The sequence below is a fragment of the Gymnoscopelus microlampas genome (assembly GCF_963454915.1).
Source record: "Gymnoscopelus microlampas genome assembly, chromosome: 5".
NCBI classification, from domain to species: domain Eukaryota; kingdom Metazoa; phylum Chordata; class Actinopteri; order Myctophiformes; family Myctophidae; genus Gymnoscopelus; species Gymnoscopelus microlampas.
The window spans coordinates 50,129,075-50,147,721 of NC_139942.1; the positions used below are offsets into that span (position 1 = coordinate 50,129,075).

General features: G+C 42.7%; 1 protein-coding gene and 1 long non-coding RNA gene across 2 annotated transcripts in view; one reads left to right on the forward strand and one right to left on the reverse strand.

Moving 5' to 3' along the window:
- Window positions 1–18,647, reverse strand: part of LOC311045732 (potassium/sodium hyperpolarization-activated cyclic nucleotide-gated channel 2-like) — a gene marked incomplete at its 3' end in the record, with an annotated part of 111,399 nt that overhangs the window by 66,796 nt on the left and 25,956 nt on the right. The gene's annotated exons all lie outside the window — the stretch shown is intronic.
- Window positions 1–18,647, forward strand: part of LOC311045741 — a 252,200-nt gene that overhangs the window by 27,075 nt on the left and 206,478 nt on the right. The gene's annotated exons all lie outside the window — the stretch shown is intronic.

Sequence of the window (18,647 nt, forward strand, 5' to 3'; positions counted from 1 at the left end):
AATCGGACAGATCAGGGTTGATCACATGACTATAGAGATACTGTGTACCGATTTGCATGACGTTTGGTTAAAAACTGTAGGAATAATGTGAAAAAAATGGGTTTTGCACAAATCGGCCTCCTGGTGGCGCTATAACAGGCCCATGTGAAAAATTTGAGGCAGAGGTTCTGAATTGGCATCCAGGGAGTGTGTGTGCACAGTTTCGCAGCGACCGGGCCAACAGTGCCGGAGATTTGGTGGTAACACACGGACGGACACACGGACGGACGGAGGGTAAAACATACTCTCTCGCCATGCCTTACGGCCTGGCGGAGACAATTATGGACAAAATCGTATCCAACGATAACAACATATTCTAAGTCTTGGGGTCTGAGCAGTGGTGTGCACAGACATTTTGAGGGGCAGGTGCTCAAGTAAATTATACTTTTTTTTGTTTACTTAGTCTGCTCTTTTTTCCCTCTACACCTATACCTCTTTGCCAAAAAAAGCCGATCTACAAGCCCACAACGCCTCGCAGCGCGAGGCGTTGTGGGCTTGTAGATCTGCTATTTTTGGCTAAAGTTCTCCTCAGAAAAGGGATGCTCGGTTTCGAGTGGTTATGGTAAAAAGATTTGGCGGACCCCTGTAGTAACTTTGAGGACCCCCAAGGGGTCCCGGACCCCCTGTTGAAGACCCCTGCTGTAAACTGAAAAAAAGGGCACTTCTGGTCAAGAGGGCAAAGGGCAGGTGCTCTAGCACCACCTAGAGTCTATCTGTGCACGTCCCTGGGTCTGAGAGGCTAAATCTCATTAATTGGTGGTCCCGTGGCTCAAATGCCCATGCAATAAATAATGGACCTTGATATGGAAAGGGTTGAAAAGCACTCGTAAAGGAAATGGATGGTTAAGAACACAGGTACAGTAGGTGCCACAAAGCGCTCCACATGCCTCACATATATATATAAACTTCAAAGCCCATGGTTGTTTACGATGGAACGCAGGCATACCGTAGAGTCAGGAATATAGAAGATGAACATTTGATCTGCTGTCAGTCATGTGCCATCAGATTTACGCTGCGTCCGTGCACTGTGGGGTCAGAGACCATATGGACGGTGGTTGTGTGGACGATTGATAGACGCAGGGAAGGAGGAAGGTGGAAGGAGGAAGGCCAGCGGGGGGGGAAATTTAATGATGACCCAGTGAATGTCCACATGCAGCCACAACATGTGGCTCACAGGCGATAAGCTTGGTAAACATCAGCACATAATAGAGACGCACACGCACGCGCGCACACACACGCGCACACAAACACAAACACACACTATAACAACGCTTCTGGCTCGACCTCGACACCGCCTCTGTTTACATTGGCTTATCTCTATATATACAGTGACATATAGTTAACTCTACCCCTCAATTAACACACCCACCTACCCTCTCTCTCTCCCTCTCTGTGTGTGTGTGTGTGTGTGTGTGTGTGTGTGTGTGTGTGTCTCTCTCTCTGTGCGTGTGTGTGTGTCTCTCTCTCTCACCCTCCCTCTCTTTCGCATCCCCCGTCTCACCCAGTTCAATTCAATGGGGCTTTATTGGCACGAGAAAACATACGTTTACATTGCCAGAGCAAAAGTGGAACAAAACAATCAAAAATAAAACAATTATGTACAATTAAAGAAATCTCTCTCTCTCTCTCTCTCTCTCTCTCTCTCTCTCTCTCTCTCTCTCTCTCTCTCTCTCTCTCTCTCTCTCTCTCTCTCTCTCTCTCTCTCTCTCTCTCTCTCTCTCTCTCTCTCTCTCTCTCTCTCTCTCTCTCTCTCGTTTTGACTAACTGCTCTTATAGTGCTAGACGTCGTCTCAGAATGTGCAATTAAGGGCGATCGCTACACTCGCCGTAATCACCACGTCGATCTGATGTGGTGATGGAGTAAATGGTAAATGGTGCATTTATATAGCGCTTTTATCCAAAGCGCTTTACATAGATTGTGCATTACATTCACACACATATTCATACACCGATGGCGGAGGAAACCATGCAAGGCACCAACCTGCTCATCGGAAGCTTCAAAGCTAGGGGTTCAGCGTCTTGCTCAAGGACACTTCGACACTAACTCTGGGGGAGCCCCCCAGCCCGGGATCGAACTGGGAACCTTGCGGTTTCCAGTTCACTCTACCCGGCCACTCTACCCCTGAGCCACTGCCGCCCCATGGGGTCATTCACAGAACGTGTGAAGTGAGTGAAATCATCCCCTCATTTTGTTTTCATTTGTGCCAAACAATCCTCTTTTTCATGCAAATACAAACTGGCACACACACACACACACACACACACACACACACACACACCCTTCTGTCATACGTCAAAACATAAATGATTATTCCCATGTAGGTAATCCCATGAATCTACTGTACTAGCAGATGGTAGTATATAGGGGGGGAGAATGGGAGAGTGACAGATATCTCTGTGGTATTTACACTCCAGAGAGGAGCGGGTAAACACACAGTTGTAATTACAGAGTTGAAACCATGCATCCTGTGTGTGCGCGCGCGAGTGTGTGTGTGTGTGTGTGTGTGTGTGTGTGTGTGTGTGTGTGTGTGTGTGTGTGTGTGTGTGTGTGTGTGTGTGTGTGTGTGTGTGTGTGTGTGTGTGTGTGTGTGTGTGTGTGTGTGTGTGTGTGTGTGTGTGTGTGTGTGTGTGTGTGTGTGTGTGTGTGTGTGTGTGTGTGTGTGCGTGCGTGCGTGTGTGTGTGCGCGCGCGAGTGTGTGTCTCATTTAGCCGTGCTGTCAGCGTTATATTACCCATTTGTGCCTGTGCTTCCTCTTGACATGCTGCCACTCCCACTTCAAACCACACACACACACACACACACACACACACACACACACGGCGGAAATTAGCCGCGCGGGGCCGAGGTTGTAAGCGTATATATATATAACGGAGGCGTCATCTTTAACCTTGCTAAACGCACGGCACGCACGGCCAAAAGAAAGGTTCACCGCGGCGGTGTGTACGACACAACAACCCCGCTTAAATACGTATACGCCCCCGAGGCCTTGCGACTGAGAGTGTTATCGAGGCCAATTGCTGGTTGGCGGTGGTCATTTAGCGAGTGTTCTCTAGGACTGAACGCCTTGCCCTCTGTGAGTCACTGCCTCTGGGGCCCATATGCGCTATAACACCAGCCCATTCTGTCAGCTTCTGTAGGCCAGAGGTGGAAGGAGTACTCGGATATTTTACTTAAAGTAGCAATACCACAATGTAGAAATACTCTGTTACAAGTAAAAGGCTAGCTCCGACGGAACCTCTCCCTCCGCTGTATAGCTCCGAGATGAGGTTCCTCCTTTGTCTCTGCCGTTTGAGGTCGACATTGTCGCACATTTTCCACTTTACATGTTTCTTACCCCTTTCTGCACATCGTATCCAAAAAGTAAAGCATTTCCGCCACTCTCTCAGATGTTTTAGGTTCTAGCGCACCATAAAAGCTATCCAACGAGTTGAAGAAAGTATTTAATTTGCCTCGGTCTTCATCCGGTTACGTGTTTTTAAGACATTGCGCAAGAGTTGCGCCCGTAGAGATAATATTTCCCTCTGAGATGTAGTGGAGTGCAAGTAAAATGATTGGAAATTGGAAATGCAGTAAAGTAAAAGTACCTCAAAATTGTACTTAAGTACAGTACTTGAGTACATGTACTTAGTTACTCCACACCACTGACTAACACCAGCCCATTCTCTCAGCATCTGTAGGGTACCTGGTGTGCGATGGATGGCCTGGCTGGGGGGGTGACTGGTCCCAGGTGGCTGTAAGGGCAGCCTGCACCACGCTATACAACAGCCCCCCCTATAGCTTCAAAAGTGACGGCCAGTGTTGCCATGTCTGCTTATCACAAGCGACTTTGGGCTTGTTTTTTCTGTGAAGTCCGCTTGCAAATATTGGTATAGTTGCGGGTTGCGGTTGTTCGGGGGGCTTGATTCTAAAGCGTATTGCTTTTTTTGGGGCTTCCAGCTTCCTAATGGTGTTTAAACCAGTGGTTCTCAAACATTTGCAAATCAAGGACCCCCAAATTAATATGTATTTGTCTACGGACCCCCCCCCCATCTGAAAATATGTTGTGCCAGATTTGAGTCGTTAATATGTTTCCAAAAAACTTTCAAAATGTGTATTTTTTTCATTTATTTTGTGAAAATAACAGATCTTGTAGATCGTCTATTTTCAAATATCCAATGCATGTAGGTTTAAAGTCCTCATGTTGCCTATAATAGTCGCTTCTCTTGGGCTTGTTTTTTCTAGACCCGGTTGCCTATTCCCCACGCAAAATCTGGCAACACTGGTGATACTGGCTCTCTGGAGACTTGAGTGTCCTTGATTATACAGAGGGGGGGTGGGGGGGGGGGGGTGGCCTGTCACCACCCCCCCGCCTTCACCGCCATGGGACTTAATATTCCACGCTGTATATTATCCCCTCTTACTCTGTGTCGTAGAGTCAATACAGAGTCATTTCTCCCGGGTCCCGTGTGGCCTGTCAGGACGTCTTCAGTATCCTAAGTTTGTGGTTAACGTGACATAATAACACCCGACTGAGAAGGTCACATCGCTCTTTTACAACTTAGGGGCCCACCGTATGATGAGTAGTGTGTGTGTGTGTGTGTGTGTGTGTGTGTGTGTGTGTGTGTGTGTGTGTGTGTGTGTGTGTGTGTGTGTGCGTGCTTGTGTGCGTGTGTGTGCGTGTGAGTATGTGTGTGGGTGTGTTTGTGTGTGGGTGTGCACGTTTGCCGGTGCATTCTATTGCATGCATGCATTCCACAGAACATTAGGTCTCCTGGTGCGCGAGTGTGTGTGTGTGTGTGTGGCAGGCAGTGATGGAGGAAGTACTAAAAAGTTCGGTATTCAAAAATTTTATGAGTAAAAGTACATAAGTATTGGCATCAAAATGTACTTCACCCATTAAGACCTGAGATGATTCTTTAAAAAAATCTAAATCCTAACAGTTTTTGGGAAAAAAATTAAAACATTTTTTTTCGAGATTTTTCTAAAATAGCAGATCTACAAGCTCATAGCGCGGCACTCGGCAAGTGACAAAATGTGCACACTTGTGCTGCTGAGCAGTTCAGAGGCCTCGGGCTAGGCCAGGTGTGCTTGCCAACATCACTGGGCTTCAGCGATATCAAAGCACCTTACCATCGGTGAGGTGATGTGGGCCGATCACCACACAAAGCCACGACCCAGTGGCAGTGACCAACCTGTATCGTATAGAAAGCCACATTCACCCGCCATGCTTAGGAGCCATGTCTGTGCTAAACCACATAAAAAACACAAACGGTCAATAAAGAAGCACAGAAGAAATAAGAAAAAAAAACGCCTCTCTCCGCTTAGTGTTTAACAAACTGCACGGCTGCTTGTACGACAGGCAATAATTTCAGATACGTCAGTGAAAGAAAAACAGCAATCACTGACAAACACAACACGACACAACCGGGCCTCTGGCTGGGGGTGAAATAAATTCAAATGTAAAATGTATGAGCGTTGGTGGTGGCAGGGACCAGGGGTCTTTGACTGAGTGCCGGGCAGCAGAACCCAATCCGTTTAAAAGCCCATTTGGAGCGCTGCCTCCTCTTGTTCACACAGGTCTTCCCTCACCCGGGCGGAGAGAGAGCTAGGGCTGACGGACACACCTATAAAACAAACAGCTTTTATCTCACTCACAGAGACACGGCAACAAAGAGCCCAGCTGCCCAGCTGTATACCTCCGCACCACCCCCGCCCCCTCCAATCCCCTTCTGTTTCCCCTTTTTATCTTTCCTGTCATGCCCACATCGTGCCGAGGGGGAGACGAGGGAGAGGGATATGGAGGTGAGCATAAATCTCTCTTTTTCAATCTCTCTATTTTTTTTTCCTCCCGCTCCGAATCCTAACTCATACGTCTGGCTCTCTGTCCCTGGCATGGCACACTGTGGAGGCTATTATACAGAGTTATTGGTCATTTCTGTCACATAATCTGCTTCTGTCTATTCTCAAAGCCACATTTTGTAGTTTCCCGCATGCCCCACTTAATTGTCCCTTTTGCTATGGACCTCATCGTGCCTTTGCTTTCAATTACATTTAGTTTAATTTGATTAAACAATTTAGCCGTTTTATCCAGAGCGACTCGCAAGTGCGAGGGAGTAAGCAGAGCCAGCACGATCCTTATAGTCAACAAATGACAGGGTAAATAGTCACTAAGGCCTCGTTTAGACTGATGTATTAGTCAAATGTATTTTATTTCTGAAATCCAATCTTTTGGCCCGACTGTTCACACTGCATTTGCAAGCGACCAGATCTGATCTGTCACAGATCTGTGTGTTCAGACTGATTTAAGCAACGTCAAACCAAAGCCGCCCTGCGTCGACATAATCTGCTTTGGTTACCGTGCTAACGACGTAGGAGTCATGACTTCATGACTTTTATCTCTTTATATGTGTTCTTAAAATTGCAGAGAGGACCTTGTGAACCCATATTAGTTTTAGTCTAGTTTTAGTCCACTAAATCTACAGTTGATTTAGTCGACTAAAACGTATGTTGGCAGGCCTTGATGGCGTCGTAATGGCGGATTTTACACTTGGTTGCATACTGAAAATAGCCGATCTACAAGCTCACAACGCGTCGCAGCGCGACGCGTTGTGAGCTTGTAGATCTGCTATTTTCAGAGCGCAACACCCGAACGCAACCAAACATAAAATGACTTGTCTTTTAGTTCTACTGGATCTCTTCTCCACTCGTCCCTCCCTAACATTTTAATATTTGTTGACGAAATGATCAATATATTTAGTCTTAGTATTAGTCATCATAGCTTAGTTTTTGGACGGCGAGCCTGCGTGGCCGTCCTAATGGACGCAGTTGAGGCATCTGAGCAATGTGGGGAGTTAACCTCTGCAGGCTTATAAAGAGAGGAGGTGGCTTAGGCGAAAAAGGGGCGTAACGGGGCGTGATTTGGTCAGGGACTCTCTGTTTGTGTGAAAAAGGGGGCGGTCTTGGTAAAAAAGGGTCTGGAACGCGTCGTCATTGCTTCGTTGCCACCGATTGGTTGCTGCAACTTGGCTTCATGCAGGGAGACGCCCCCTCTCACGCCCCCTCTCAGGTCTGAACATGCCCCCTCTCAGATCTGAACATTCTTGGCATTCCTGCACCGCGGCCATTGCTCCCTGGCTTGATCCTGTGTCCATTTAACAGCATTGAAATGTCACCTTATAACTTCCCATCCATTACAGAATGTACCTAAAACATTTAAGTGTCCAATAAATATAAGGTACTTACGATAAACCCCAAAAAATTATCAAACATAAAGTCGGACCTTTATTTTGCATAGTATTTAGCATTGTTTTAGCTGATCTTGTGCGCACATTTTGTTCATAAAAGCAGCAGGTCCGTGAAGTGTCCACGCAGCCTAAAGCCCCGCCCACCCCTCTACACACTGAGCTTTTCATGCCGTCACACTCTGCAGAGAGGTAGACAGACTATGGAGGCATCAGAATGTTGTATTAAATTATAGAATGCACCAAAACATTAATAAGTGTCGAGTTGAATCTATTTACGCAACAATGAAGCCCCGATTTCATTTTTGGTTACAACCACATACGGAGATTTTGAAAACATGACCAATGTCAAAAAACTCCCATATCTGCTGGGCGAAGTACAACAATGTGCAAACACAGCAGCAAGATTCGTGAGTTGGTGTGATAAGAGAAGGATATCAAACGGAACACAACCACCCTAAAGACTAAGCATTGTGTATATTCCAAACACAGCAGCAAGATTCGTGAGTTGGTGTGATAAGAGAAGGATATCAAACGGAACACAACCACCCTAAAGACTAAGCATTGTGTATATTCCTGCACAGTGATCTTAGTACATAGAAATTGATCTATTGAAGATTCTGGTTGTATTGTTGTATTGTGCTTCCTGCTTTGGGCAGCAGCGTGGTTCTGAAAAATGTTTTCATAGTACCCTTTTGCGTAGTAAAAGCAGACATGAGGTGATGCTCTGTAGATACATTATCTGTTCCCTTTTTATGTACATATTAACCTGTACATGTTTTCAAATAAAATACATAGTCTTTCAACATAAAATGATTACATGCAAATAGAACCGCATTGTTTCACATGGCTAAAATGCATAGGCCATTCTATCATTATGCAGTGTGCTTTCATTCAATGCAAATATAACCGAATCCTGATGATGGCTCAGGTCACCAGTTGCCTCACATGTTAATGATCACATTACAATATGGATGGGCAGCGATCATTTTACTCCTCTTTGAGCCTGATGAGTTTCCTTTTTTTATACACATAGTAACCTGTAAATGTACCTTGTTTTTAAAAACACACATCTTCATGTGACGTTGACTTACAGTGGTTACTTTGTAGATTTTCATTACAAAACATACAGTAACCACTTCAGCCCATACATTTCGGCCATTTGAAAATAGCCGATCTACAAGCATTGTGAGCTTGTAGATCTGCTATTTTCAAATGATTATACATTTGGAAGTTTGTTTTTGCAGTTGCCTTTTAACATTGTTGATGTAATTCATTGCAGACGCACCTTTTTCAGACACATGTACACATTACTTTTCAAATAGTGCGTCATTTATTTTAAACATTGCCACACATAATTAATCTAAATAAAACAGATACTTGTTTGTTAGCTAGTTGTACTAATTTAGTCATTGGTCATGGCAGCGTTAGGAGAACTCCTAAACGCGATAGATCAGAGCTTGTAAATTGCCTTTAGGATATGGAATGTGGGCAATGAAAACAGTCATAATGGAATCAAATTTACATGGAGCAAAACATATGACAAACATAACAATGTCATCTAATGACTCAAACCAACGACGCAGTAGCCCCACGCAACTGCTGTATAGCGTGTAGCCATGCTATAAGAGCTGAGCTAATTTGTACATTTCAGTGTGAGCCCCGCACTCTTATGAAATCATGGTCAATATTGCTAAATTTATGCCCAATGTTGAACTGAAGTGAAGGTCTGGGGGCGCAGGTCGTGGGTAGTGGGCCACGAGATGTGGTTCCTGTAGATCACTGGGCCGATTTGCAGACTGGAGTTGAAGGCTGTATACAGCTCGAGCATGGTAAATAACCTTCGTGTGAGTGAATCACTCTGTCTCAGCACAATTACAATTACATACAAGCTGACATTCTTCAATGTAAATGTACAATATTTGAGCGCCATCTTGTTCACACATTACAACAACAATAAGGCATCAATGAAGTCAATAATATGCTATTCAATCTGTCGCATCATACACATGGACATAGTTAATGCATCTGTATGCTTAAACATGTAGGCTACATTTGTTGTTTTATAGCAATAGTATATACATTAATTTCTTGTCCTATATTCCTTTTTACGTTACTGTATATGTGTTGTTTAACTTGTTTAGCATAGCATAAGCATAGGACAACCACAACGTTCAGGTCGTCGCATCTGGGGTACTAGAGTCAACGTCATTGTCAAGACAACATAGAGAGTGTGTGAATGGCCCCTGCTGGACTGGCTGCTTTCCCAGTTAGCAGTACAATAGTTAGCAGTACTCTATAAAACGTCACACAGGTTTATACACCTTTAGCTATGAATTGCATTGCAAACTGAGGTGATTCAAATAGAAATTAAATGGCATGGTGTGGGCTGACTGCTTTCCCAGTTAGCAGTACTCTATAGTTAGAAGTACTCTATAACATCACTATATCACACAGGTTTATACATCTTTAGCTATGAATTGCATTGCAAACTGACGTGATTCAAATATAAATGAAATGGCATGGTGGAAAGAAGTGATCGAATGTTTTACTTAAGTAAAAGTATCAATACTGCGATGTAGAAGTAGTGTATTATGAGGAAGGATCCGGAATTAATGTGCTTCAGTAAAACTATTAGTATTAAAATGTGCTTACAGTACCCAAAGTACAAAAATGTTTGCAAATAGCAGACGTGCAGCTCACAACGCAAATCTAAACTACGACAAACAAAGCGTTATTCTCTGCCAGGCCTTGAAATACCAGTACACACATTAGCTTAGCTTTGGGTGTCCACATTAGATGTAGATGAACTGCATAATACACAGAAACACTCGAAAAGAAAATAACGTCAATCATACGACAACATACATAGATATATAAGCAACATATACGAATACAATGAAAGAGTTTATCCCATTGAGTAATAACCATTATTCATGCATATTCATCATACCAAGCATCTACGCTAACTGTTGCGTTGTCTGTCGTTGACGAAAACAACTATGTACGCACGCGCAAGATCAAATGTGACGTAAAGTGTTCTGGCTTGAGGACCACAGCAATCGATCACAGACTCACCAAATGACACTAGTCAATCCAAGACCTATACATGACTATATCGTGTAAACGTATATTGTAACATTGTGTTAAACGGACTGACAATAAGGAACTGACAAAAAAATATTGAAGGCCAAATGCATGTCGCAGTTACAACTACACCGGAACTAAACCGGAAGTCGTCACACAGACGCATGCGCAGTCCACATCGTTACTGCTGTATATATTGTCAAACTACTAACTTATCCCTCTGAAAATTACACAGTAAACATATAAATCACTCAGTCACTTATGCAACACTTTCCTCATACAGATGCACACGCTAATCCGCCTAAATACAGAAAGTAAATAAAATACTCTCCTCGCAAACCGGAAGTGACGTCGCATTAACCATACATCACGCGAACGGTCTTCTTACCCCCTGTTTTTCAGTAGCGGGGGCGGGGGCGCCCCTAGACCCTACCCAACTTTAAAGGAAACATGCCGTCTAAATATACAATAAATATCCATTTGCCTAATTCACCACTACTTTTGCGTTTGAAACTTAGAATTTCTCTAAACATTACACTTTCAGACAGCCTAAGTATAAACTGTTATATTATAAAATATTATAAAAAAGAGACATTGTATCATGAGTGAAACAGCTGTCAGTCAATATAAGTAAATCATTATATGATGATAGCCTTATAGGAGTAACTTTTTTTTATATTTTTGGGACATTATACAGTCAATATAAGTAAATCATTATATGATGATAGCCTTAGGAGTAACTTTTCAAACGCAAAAGTAGTGGTGAATTAGGCAAATGGATATTTATTGTATATTTTACGGCATGTTTCCTTTAAAGTTTAATGCACGCAACTGTTTTCGCCAGATTTAATTTCTGCTGTTTCGTGTTGTGCAAAATAACAAAATGTCCCAAAAATATAAAAAAGTTAGTCCTAAGGTTATCATCATATAATGATTTACTTATATTGACTGTATCGACAGCTGTTTCACTCATCTAATATAACAGTTTATACTATACCCCGCTCCCCGCCCCCCGCTACTGAAAAACAGGGGGTAAGAAGACCGTTCACATAAATCACACAGTCCTGCGCTCAATACGAACACCCACTGGGTGGCGCTAGACGCCCTACATAAGCAGGTAATAGTCATACAACAATTGTAATAATGACAATAATACTTTTACTTACAGATCTAGTATTTATATGTTGTGGACTGGTGTTGATACTACTCCCTATTGTCTTGAGGTGATACTGACCACTGGCCATTAGTTTCAAAGTAATTCACACATTAACTACTTAACAATAGAGCCGTTATTTCATTCGACGCCCCTGCATAATAAGCAGAGGTGGACAGAGTAGAGTCTTTCCCAGTACTTGAGTAAGAGTACAGATACTTCCTGCTTAAATTTACTCCACTACAAGTAAAAGTAGCTCAGTCAAAATGTTACTCAAGTAAGAGTAAAAAAGTACTTGCTTTTAAATATACTTAAGTAATCAAGAGTAAATACTTTTAGAAATACTTAAGTACACGTAAAAGTACATTACTTATTTTTCACACCAATGAATTGCTGTATTTTTTTATATGGCTTTTTTTTTTATCACAAGTCAAATTAGTGCAGGTTTGATTCAAAACGAGTAAACTAAATGCATATCTTTATAGCCTATAGTGGTGCAGCACAAAATAACCACTAAAACACTAAAAACATGTATATATAATATATATGAGTCCTAATACAATAAAAACGTTTCCCCTTTGAGACTGTATTCATGCCATACTGTCTGAATGGGGAAACGTGGATGAAAGACATACAATTTAGGCATACTGACTATAGCAACATTGGATGCCTTTCATTGTTTTCAAGGCGAAAAACAAACCATGTCACTCTGCCTTTCATGAATATTCAAGGCAAAAAGGCACCATATGTCACTGCTATGCGCTAACTAAAAGGGACCTGAAGTGTTATGTTTGCATCGACAACTAGTGTTGTCCCTATCTACAAATTACACACACACAAATTACACACAAATTACACACACACACGCGCACACACACACACACACACACACACACACACACACACACACACACACACACACACACACACACACACACACACACACACACACACACACACACACACACACACACACACAGTAGGCTACTCAAGTAAATTTACAAATTCATCAGTTACTGTCCACATCTGATAATAAGCCATAATAACAATGATAAATGCAAACGAAATAAAACAAAACAAACTAAAATAAATAACTTTCTACCACTTACTTTTCAGATATGAATTATGACATTATATAAAATACATTAGCCACTAATGGTCCTATTTTACACATTTCAAAGCCCTATTTTATATGTAGGCTATTTGAACATAGCCGATCTAAGCTCACAACTACTTTCAAACATTTTTGTACTTTTACTTTTGGTACTTAAAGTACATTTTGATACCAATACTTTTGTACTTTTCATGAATTTATAATACCAGACTTTTACTAGTAACAGAGTACTTCTACCATGTAGTACTGATACTTTTACTCAAGTAAAACATGTGAGTACATTTTCCACCACTGAAGTATGCTAAAATACAGTGGTGGAATTGGAAAGTAACTAAATACATTTACTGTACAAGTACAATTTTCAGGTTGTTGTACTTTACTTGAGTATTTCCCACTTCCAATAATACTACTCCACTACAACTACTTGAAAGCTTTCTTACTAGTTACTTTTCAGATAGAAATTATGATATTATGAAACATGTATCTAATTTTCATTTTATACATAGGCTATTTGAAAATAACTGTGAGCTTGTTAATCTGATAATTGCAGAAATTGTAGAAGGCCTGTACTTTTGATACTTTAAAGGACTACTTTGTTTTTTTCACAACAAGGGTTATTTTATTAGTTTGTAATGATAATAATTAAAATATGAGTGTTAAAAAAAAATCACACCCTGTGTGAAGGAAGCGGTGCCTTTGGGGCGGGCCTTAACTCATTTCAGTTCGTCCCTATTGGTGGTCTGAGTCCACTTACCAAATTTGTACTTGGTAGCATGCTGCAAACTGGAATGATGGCTGTTTAAAGCCCAGCCAATGGGCAGACAGAGGGGGCGGGGTTTAAGTAATGACAGTTAGTCCCTATTGCTGGCTTTAGTCCATGTACAAAATTTGTATTCCATAGCAAGCTGCGAACTTGAGTTATGGCTGTTTGAAGGCCAGCCAATGGGAAGACAGAGGGGGCGGGGCTTCAGCAATTCATGCTGGTCCCTATTGGTGGTCTAAGTCCACATACCAAATGTGGACTTGGTGGCATGCTGCACACTGGAGTTATAGCTGTTTAAAATCCCGTGCTCATCCCGTGCTCATACGGGCGCTGGGGGTCCCTGGACCCCTCTTTGATAACTTCATCAATTCATGCTGGTCCCTATTGGTGGTCTAAGTCCACATACCAAATGTGGACTTGGTGGCATGCTGCAAACTGGAGTTATAGCTGTTTAAAATCCCGTGCTCATCCCGTGCTCATACGGGCGCCGGGGGTCCCTGGACCCCTCTTTGATAACGTCATCAATTCATGCTCGTCCCTATTGGTGGTCTAAGTCCACATACCAAATTTGGACTTGGTGGCATGCTGCAAACTGAAGTTATAGCTGTTTGCTTCTTTGCCGTGCTCATCCCGTGCTCATAACATACGGACGGACGCGCAAACGGACAAAGTCAAGCTTAGAGCGGTTGGCACCGCTAAAAATCATGTATTGCTTTCTATCGTTATTTAGTGATTTTTACCTGGGGGAGGGCGGGGGCATTCGGTCCATTGGTAAATAGTCATTAACGCAGCCTCCTGCTGGCCTCATGGTGGCGCTGTAACAGGCAGATTCATGTTTTGGCCTATATAGTTCAAGAGTTATAGGCCAAAACGTGAACTTAAAAGTTACTTTTCACAGTAACGCATTACTTTTTGGTGTAAGTAACTACTAAAGTAACCGCAGACCTCCTTTTTTTTTTTTTTTTTTTTCATTTCATGCTTTTGTACCCCCAAACACTTTTTTCTTTTTTTTGGGGGGGGGCGCTGCGCCGTCCACCATGACATCTATGTCATTCTTTCTTGTTTATTTAGCTTTCGTCAAAAAGGTAGTCGACGAAAAGTTTTCTTCATAGTTTAAGTCGACGAAATCAACACTGCAATCTAGCCCTTAATGCTGATTGCCAAGCAGGGAGGTATTGGATTTCATTTTCATAGTCTTTGGTACATGACCCGGCCGGGGATTGAACCCCGACGACTTCCCCATCTCGGGGCAGACACTCTAGCCACAAGGCCACTGGGCTGGACACCCAAATTGACACTTATTAGCCCGTGGACCCCCATTTGAAAAGATAAGCCAGGGACCCCCATAATAGAAGATTTTTACGGCTCTCTAGCAGTGATTTTCAACCATTTTAATTTCAAGGACCCTCAGTTTGACATGCATTAGGCTACGGACCCCCATTTAATGGCATGTATGTCTCTGGGACCCCAATTCATATTGTAAAATCAATGTTAATTTAACTCAGAGTGTACAAATGGAACCAAATGGACCCTAACGGGTCCATTTGGTTCCATTTGTACACTCTCAGAGTTACAGACCCATAAGGGTCCATTTCGTCCGTGTCCATCATTTAGCTGGGGACCCCCTGGAACCCCCTCAAGTGCCCCTGGGGGTCCTCTGACCCCACTTTGAGAACCAATGCCGTAGTAAACTAGCACCTATCGAAAAAAGGACAGAAGGACGGAGGAGTACTATAGGGGCTGAGGATGAGTCTGAAGAGGTGAGTCTTCTTCAGACTGTGGTGGAAAACTGGGAGTGAGTCTGCAGTTCTGACCACAACCGGAACCTGAGCCTGATCTGGCCGGTCCAGAACCTGTATCCTGTATCCTGGTGTCCTGCCATACCGTAGCCGTACCCGACCCTGTGCCTGACCCAGAACACGACCCTGTATACCTGACCTTGTACCTGTGTTTCTGCCTACCTGACCTGCCTCTTTCAACGCTTTCAACCTGCCAGCCCATTGTAGGTCATTATAGGTGAAAACTTTCCATACATAAATTAAAATTAAATAGAAATTAATAACTGTGAAAAAAAGCCTATACTCAGCCTATACAAGCTCACAATGCGTCACGATGCGATGCCTTGGGAGCTGGTAGATTGGCTATTTTCGCTAGTCGTATGATGAAGTATAAACTGTAGGCTGGGAACGAGCAGGCAACAAGGAATCTCCGCTGGAATTGAAGCTCACTTCCGGGTTCTCTTTCAGTCTGCTGTTCCTATTAATGGCCCAGCAGATGTCGCTACTTTACCTTCTACCGGTCGCAATAAATTATGATCTCAATTTAAGTCAATGAGGTTTTGGGCGAACTTTACACTTGATTTTATTAGTAAACCTTTTCATAAACACTTTATGTTTTCAATCGCTAGTTTAAAGTCTTTAAAATCATCACGATATGCGTTTAGTAAATTATGGTTAATGATAAAGTAAGGTATGTTTCTAAGGTTTCTACTGGTTCTACCGAGTGAAGACCCACCCTCGCTGCGGTTTCAGCCAATAGCAGTTGTTTTTTTTACAGTCTATGGGAACGAGGCTAAAAAGTAGCCTTTTTTGCCTGATCATTGGTAGGCCTGTCATCATTATTTTGCATAATCGTCACAATCGATTCAACCTTTGTTGAACAAGGCCTAAAAGCCACACAATCACATTGTTAATCGCAATTAATCGTCAAGTAAATTTAATCATCTTGACAGCCCTAATCATTGGATTTTGGATTCCTGCCTGCTCCTATTGGATGTGTCTGCGTTTGGCGTGCCGCCATCAGTTTTCTTGACCCTTGCCCGCCTCACCGTCCTGCAAGCCTTAATACCTCCTTGTTGATGAATCTATTGAACTGCACCTTAGTGGCAGCGGTGGCCTAGTGGTTAGAGGGGCGGCCTTGATACCGGAAGGTCCCTAGTTCGATTCCCCAATTCATCACATCAATCATGAATCACCGCTGAATAGCCCTTGAGCAAGGCTTCCATGCAGGGTCCGGCTGGAAACAAGCTTCGTGCTTAGTCCGACACCCTGGGTAAACAACAAACTTTGCTTTGCTTACCTGCTCCGTGTGCCCGTTACCCTGCACTCACCACCAGTCGTGACGATTACATTGATTAATGGCTTTAAAACACTGACATCCCGTTCAGAACCTTTTGCAGCGCAACTATGGTTAGATGATATAGTTATGCTCAAGGGCAGGAGTCTTCAACAGGGGGTCCGGGACCCCTAGAGGGGCCTCATAATTACTACAGGGGAGCCGGGACCCCTAGGGGGTCCTCAGAGTTACTACAGGGGGGGGCCGCCAAATCTTTGTGTGATAGGATCATGTTTTTTTTACATTAACCACATGAACCCTAGCATCTCTATTCTGAGAACAACATCAGCCGAAAATAGCCGCGAGGCGTTGTGAGCTTGTAGATCGGCTATTTTCGGCAAAGAGGTTTGGTGTAGAGGGGGAAAAAGAGCAGACTAAGTATTGACGGTTCAAATGGTTAAATGTCTGAAAATTCTCATTAATCCAATGACAGTGCTGTCAAACAAGTCTTTTTTTTTCATCTGCAGCTGTCCCTACTTCATCTCTCTCTCTCAGCTAAGGGGTCCTTGGCCTGAAAACGTTGAAGACCCCTGCTCAAGGGGATAATGAGAAAAGATTAGTGCCCTTTTTCTGAGAATAGACCCATCGATGTAATCTAACCTATAGCTGCTATATAACTAGGCATAAGGATTCCATAATTATTAAATATGGACCTCAGATGGTAAGACTCTTGTGAGAGAAATTCAGCGCTCTGTTTATACGCACACAATTTGCATTAAATTGCCAGAACCAGGGATTCGGCCCAATGTCAATTTCATCTCTGTGTTCTCAAAACAAGGTCATTCATGACCCAATCAAGGAGATAGACCGATTTGTGTTGTGAGCCAATCAACGGTGACATTGATCTGGGTGTTCTAATTGCAAAGCAAATGTCGAGCAATTGTTTCGCCGGCGAACAAACAATCGCAGCAGTGTCTAATGCCAGTAAATAATTAATTAACATGACAGGCAGGGCTGTCACGATTATGACATTATCGCCTGATCACAATTATTATCGTCATAGGTGCTGAAAGTGATATTTTTAGATAAAACAAGTGTTAAATAGCTGTGTTAGGCCCGGACGGCTGGCGTAGCGGTCCGGGCACCAAGGCTCCAATGTAGCCTGACGGCGCATTGCGGGTTCGAGTCCCGTTCCCGACGATCTTTGCTGCATGTCTCCCCATCTCTCTCTCTCCCTGTTTCCTGTCTGTCTCTACTGTAAACTATAAATAAAGGCCAAAAAGCTCCATTAAAAAAATATATATTCTGTGTTAAATAACTATATTCTCATAGGAATCATTGCTACAGAGTGTTCAGTAACAGCAATCTAATAGTTAGTATTGGTTAAATGCAGAGGACAAATTTTACATAGTAGCCTATGTTTGTAAATGTCCTTCCGTTCAAAATTCCTGTTAAAAATTCTAAATATGCTCCTCATTGACTTGCACGCTGAAACAACTCTCAAAGCCACTCATTTAGAACAGAAACGAACACAAACACTTATATAAAAAATTTAATTTCCTGTTGATTTTGCCATTTTTATTAGGAAGAAAACTGGATCCTGATCCGGATCTTTAAATAGTAAAATCAACAGGAAGTTAACATTTGTATTATCAAATTATTTTTTATTTCTTGTCCACCTCTGGAGTTACATCATGGCAAGGTAACTACACAACCCTAAACCTCTACCAAAGTGGCCTTGCCCTTTAACGAAACTAATATCACTTACAGCACCTTTGAAGCTGCCAACTGGAGCTTTAAATACACAAGTTCAGTCTCCAATTCATGGTCAGTGAAGCAGCTACTTGCTGGTGTTCTTAGCGTATCCAGTGACTCCACTGTGGAGTGTGGACTAGTTCACAAAATATTGATTGATTTCAGAATCTGGGGCTACAGAACATCTAACAACTACACATCTGCTGTTTTATTTTTTATTTTTCTTGGGGGTGGTGGGTGTTCTTATTTTGTTCATGTTATTTCTGTACTGTGTCAAACCGGCGCCCCTATTTTGGGCATGTCATACTGTCAAAAATTGTCAAAACAGTTTACATCAAAAAATCTGCTATTTCCTCTATTCGGCGTACATGGAAATATTAATAATGGCAGTGTTTCACTTTTTATAATAATAACAATATATAATTTAAGTTTTTTTTTCTGCTGTTGAACATGCTGGTGGT